At 32.4% G+C, this 6,224-nt stretch overlaps 1 pseudogene; it reads left to right on the top strand.

The window, feature by feature from the left end:
* The first annotated feature begins 2,663 nt into the window (after positions 1–2,663).
* LOC109861618 lies at positions 2,664–5,500 on the top strand (annotated as a pseudogene).
* Positions 5,501–6,224: the final 724 nt, after the last annotated feature.

Genomic DNA, 6,224 nt, shown 5'->3' with positions numbered 1-6,224 from the left:
AATGTCACCTTACTTTTTGGACACAGTAGTATATTATATTATATATATTATATATGTTATATATATTATATATATTATATACATTATATATATTATATTATTCTATATGTCTAATAATTGTCTAATAATCTATAAATACTACACATGAAAAACATGATTTTGTCTGGTATACTCTGCTATACTCAGACTAAATATCTATAAATAATACATGTGTAAAGAATACACGTGTAAAAACTGATTTTGTCTGATATACTCTGCTATACTCAGGCCAAATATCTAAAAATATATAATCACATGTTTATATAAGAACAAATATATAATAAAATGTGGTAGAATAGGGCTTTAGGCAAAAGTCCACATAAAAACCTAACGCGCTGTGACACCTCTTGAGTTGCGTGGAAGACCACTTATAATATAAGTTTTATAAAAGTATATACTTATAATTTAATAATATACTATAATTTATATATTTACATTTATTAATATATTAATTTGTGCAATTAGTTATAATACTATTGAAGGAAATTTATACTTTGATAACATAAAATTATTGCAAAAATATATAACATTGTAACATGAAAGAACTCGATAAGAAAGTGTTTATTTCACAAAGTTTACATATATATTACGATTGTGTCGAGAGCTATGAAAAATTACATGAGATAAGATCCCATATTTGTGATAAAAAACTAAAAAAAAATATATAAAAATAGATAAATACTGATCTTTATATATATATATATAAATATTGTTTTATACATTTTTTAGTAATATTCTAAAACCTTTTTATCATTGTTAAATAATAATATGTTAATAATTAATACAAATATGTAATGTGTATATTTTATTTGTATGAATCATGTCTTTGTACAAGATTATAAGGCTGTTTTTCGATATTTACTGGCAGTATCAAAAATCTATATTTCACGTCACGTGTGCTATAGATTTCCAGTACTGGCAGTGAGAATATCGGAACGCAGCCTATATTAAAAAGCGTTGTCATATGGCGCTTTACGTTCGTAACGTTGCCTCGTGGCCGGCTTGGTAAAAAGGAGACGGAACATACTATGTCTGCACTCTTGCACGAGCCGACAGCCGAACGTGACGTCACACACACGGACGCGGCTCTCGCTTGTGTGCGAACGAGAGCATCGAGGCGGTGAGCCCCCACTAGCTCCCACCGCTTTGATGCTCTCGATGCTGTCCGGCACGATCTGGCATCTCTGGTGCAAACATATCATGTTCCGTCTTCTTTCTATCAAGCCTGCTAGAAGGCAAAACACGGAGGCACGTTCACGTTACGCTTGTTGCGTATGACAACATAAAATGCTTTTTAAAGACTTATAATCTTGGAAAAAGTACATAATATTATTGATAATGATAGGATTGATTAAACATCTCAAGATGCATTTATTATTATATTTTTAATGAGTTAACTGTGATAATTTCAAAGTTTTTAGAATATTAAAAAACATTTAAAAACTTTGAAATTATTACAGTTAACTCATTACTAAAAATATAATAATAAATGCATCTTTAGATGTTTAATTAATCCTATCATTATCAATAATATTATGTACTTTTTCCAAGATTATAAATCTTTGAAAAAGATTTTACGTTGTCATACGGAACAAGCGCGCAACGTAAACGTGCCTCCGTGTCTTGCCTTCTAGCGGGCCTGGTGGAAAGAAGACGGAACATGATAGTCTGCACTCTTCCACGAGCCGAAGTGCCAGGCGTGATGTCACGCACACGGACGGCAGTTTTTGTTTGTGTGCGTGTTCCCAGTAGCTCCCACCACCTCGGTGCTCTCGGTGCTAGCCGGCTCGATCTTTCACTGGTAAGAGCCACTGGGAGTACGCATCACTGAACTATAATATGGAACGCGCCTTGCTATTGTGCGAGCTGTCCGCGATAGAGAGCATCACAACTAGGATCTCTGTCTTTGTCTCGTCGTCGCTGATTGGTTGAAATTTATACGAGGACTGTATTCGTTGCTAAGTGTTGATTTCCGCTGAACGCAGTCATTCTTTTTGTTGTTTTTTGTCTTGGACTGTACTCGTATAAATTTCAACCAATCAGCGACGACGAGACAAAGACAGAGATCCTAGTTGTGATGCTCTCTATCGCGGACAGCTCGCACAATAGCAAGGCGCGTTCCATATTATAGTTCAGTGGTACGCATACTAGAACCGCCGTCCGTGTGACGTCACGCTTGGCACGTCGGCTCGTGGGTGCAGACGTATTATGTTCCGTCTCCTTTCCACTTCAAGCCGGCTCAACAAGATGAAAGACGAGGCATGTTACGTTCACGTTACGTTGCGCACTTGTTGCGTATGACAACGTGAAACGCTTTCTTGAAAGTAATAATCTTGAAAACAATACATGATAATGATAAAACATCTTAAGATGCATTATATATTTGTCCATTATTTGTACATTATAGCCGCGCCAAGTTTTTCTGAACTATATATTTTTTATATTTTGTAAAAATTGTTTTTTCGTTACATCTCTGTGTTCTAGTATAATAAATATAAGTTTAGCAAAGTACATAGTTATGTACTTAAAATATTGGTTAATAATTACGGAAAAACGTTAAAGCGTCTTACTATAGACACAATTATGGGTATTGTATATTGTTTTTCTCTTGTATATTGTTTTCTATTGTATATTTTTCAACAAGTAAACAGGTTTTTAGAAAAAGAATGTTTTGTAATATATAAATCGGAAAAAAAGTTAAGGCATAGTTTTACTTTTGACACAAGTATATTATTGTATATTGTAAATTGTATGTCTATTTAATATTGTTTTCTATTGTATATTGTCTTTTGATATCAAGAGACACGGTACTGTCTCGCGCCAAGTTCACGCGCAACGAAGTGGCGCTCGAACTGCGCGCCGTATACGCGAAAATCAGGCATTTCAATGGAGGAGAAATTTTAAATTACCCATTTTTTAATAACGACTAAACCAATCGACTTCTTTTTAGACTTGTTCGATTCGCGTTAAAAAAAAAAAAGTATTTTTGCGTTTTTTTGGTTTGTGGCTTGTGAACAGAGATAATGAAAGATAAAAAAAAACGTATGTAAAATTCACGTATGTTTGGACGTCGTCTCCGGATCAAGAATGCGTCCAGGAATGTGTCCAGGTTTTTAGTGCTTCCAAGAGATGGCGGTATGAGTGCGAACGAAAGAAAAGAGAACTGTAATATGTGATNAGAGAGAAAAAGAGAGCAAGCGAGCGAGTGAGTGTGAGAGTGAGTGAATGTTCAGCAGACTGAGCAGATCAGTGAGCGCTTAGTAATTTTTCAATATGATTGGTTTCTACACTTAGATCCCTCGAAGATCTAAAGGCAAGATTCAATCATATTAAAGAATCACTAAGCGTTCACTGATCTGCTTAGTCTGCTGAACGTGGCCAATGAGTGAGCGACGATCAAACGAGTGAGTGAGTGAGAGAGAGAAAGAGAAAGAGAGCGCAACGAGAGTAATTGCAAACATCATTTAAGAAAACCAATAGATGACAACCGTAAGTACAAAATATACGTATGCATATACGCATAACCACAAATCATATGTATTAGGTTATGATTATCTTTTTTTGTAAATGTTGTGTTACTTGGGTAAGTAAACGAATTGAATTTATTTTTTGGCAAATAAGACTGTCTACGACCAAATAAACCTTTTGAAAAGTATTATCCACCATTACAGAATANTATTGAGAAAATGGTTGCTCATACGCAAGATTTCGAATCTCTGCTTGTCATAGTAAGTGTTTTCTTAGCATTTTCTCTTTTTATAATCAGTTTTATATAATTGTAAACGTACAATATATAAACATTTACAATATTTTCAAGGACAATTTGTTGCCTTTAATCGACTTGTTTCACAAAAAAAGCATTATAGTTGAAGTTTGTAAAACAGTTATAAAAGGATTGAGTACGCAGAGCCGACCTATTACGGACTCTATTATCATAAATGCTCTGATGTTTATTGCAACAAGAATAATGCACGATTCTGTTAAGTATGTCAATTCATTCACGTTATAATCTTTTGTCTTGATTTATATCTGGTAAAATCAAATAAACATACGCAATGTACAGTGCTCTGACTGTCAAAGAGTATACATTATATATATTATATAATGATATATCAATCCTATACAATGTAATATACGATAATATCAATTATAGTTTTAAAGTTTTAATTTATGTCAGAATAAAAAGAATATATTCTCTACTACAGAAATTATAATAATTCACTTATTTATGTTCAGTGTGTAAATAGATTAGCAGTTGATATTAGAAAGATAGTACGGTCATCACACAAGAATAACGTCGGCATTTGTGCGCACCTGTGCTGCATTCTGTTTTATATTACTATACCTTTACTAACTTTTGTCCATACGCGCCTATTCAATAATATTATTTACTATCTGGACAAGTCGCTCTTTTAAATCAATGTCTAGGTCAACAAGGTAACCCACAAATTAGTTCCTTCATTGTTTATTCTTTTTTTCATTGTTATAACTTCATCATTTTATGTATCCAAATGGGCATTTTTCAGCTAATGTCTGTTTCAAATGCCACTTTAAGTTTAGTACCAGAAATGCTGGAAACCATTGATATTGATGGAAGACTAAAAAGTTCACAAACATATCTGGTTTCATACTTGTCGAGTTTCTTATCAACATTGCTAGTAGTTCCAGTATGTGTGTATGTATTATACCTTACACATTTTGATTGCACATAATTGTAAGATTTATGATATGTTATGTTACGATGTTAGTCCAGAACATGATATTTCTTGTAGTATTTAAAATAATGAGAGACATTCTGAAAGCGGTTCAACGTTATTTTGAAGAGAACGCTTTGATCAAGTCACATTTATTTGTACATACATATTTACGTGTACTCGATCCTCTTTCAGCTCAACTGGAACACAGGAAAATTATCCGTTATTACATTGACAAGGTATTTAATATTTTTGTGTAATTACAAAGTTAGCAAATTGATGCGACGTGTACAGTGTTTCAAAAAAACACTAACTTGAGAAGTTAATTAGAAATGGCATTTGCAGGTTGATTTAAACGATAAATTGTATGGATTTGATCAGAAATTTATTGGCAAGGTCAATAAACATCGTTCGAAAATTGTCGAGGAACTTCTAAATCATCTCAACCATCTTGGATCTACTGAGCAATTTTTTCAAACAATTTGCTCTAGCGCGTGAGCTGATCAATCAATTGTTTTATTATTTGTGCAGATTTGAGAAATCCTGCGTTGGCAAACATAGCTATAAATTTGTGGCACTTGTCACAACGACATAACGCAGTAGATACCAAAGTATTAATTTTGCGTATCAATTAGAACTTTGAATATTGCATATACTGATTTGTTTGTAATCTTTTCCGATTATTTCTTTGCATATAAGAGTAAAAGCTTATTATATGACAGAAAAGTCATCATCAAAAATACGAACAATTTGCTGATATACTATGATATATAGGAAAATGTCGAAATAAATGACAGTAAAACATTAAGAACAATCACAACATAGTTTAAATACATTTTATTGGCGGTTCTTTTGGAAGACTTTTATAATTGTATGCAATAACACACACTTTTCTAACTAGTTGGCTTTTCTATCAAATCAATCACCAGCAATAGTAGAACAAAAGGAACAAAAGAATATAAAAATTAATAATTAATTAGTAACTAATCATTACTGTAGTATGATTTTTATATTTACATCTCTTTGTCTATAAATCTACTTAAAGACTTGCACTTACTTTCTGTTTCTTTTGCTCGTGTTGCTCTTTTCCCTGCACAATAAAGAAATAAATAATCAAATAAAAAAAATAGAAGTAGTTGTGTATCAAGTTGACCTCAAGGTTCAGAAATAAATAATTGGTATCCAGGAAAGAGGCGTTACTGAACAATTTGCTAGATGATATGCAGATGTATTATATTTTGAAAAAATTATTACAGACGTTTCGACTATACATTTTTAGTCTTCATCAGTGTTCTGTGTAATAACAAAATTGGTAACATAGAGAATTATTTGATCTTGTATAAAATACAAAATTAAAATTAAAAATAAAATTGCAACGTACCAATCTATAATCACCATCACAAATAAGACGACGTGTATAATAATTTAAAAGATGTTATCAAGTTATAAGTCAAATAGATGTTGTCGAGTCAAAGTCGTCGTCTAAACTGA

The sequence above is a fragment of the Pseudomyrmex gracilis genome, unplaced genomic scaffold (genome assembly GCF_002006095.1).
Source record: "Pseudomyrmex gracilis isolate BER0280 unplaced genomic scaffold, ASM200609v1 scaffold_881, whole genome shotgun sequence".
Lineage (NCBI taxonomy): Eukaryota > Metazoa > Arthropoda > Insecta > Hymenoptera > Formicidae > Pseudomyrmex > Pseudomyrmex gracilis.
The sequence above is the reverse complement of the archived record's forward strand: the minus strand, read 5'-3'. Positions and strand labels throughout refer to the sequence as shown.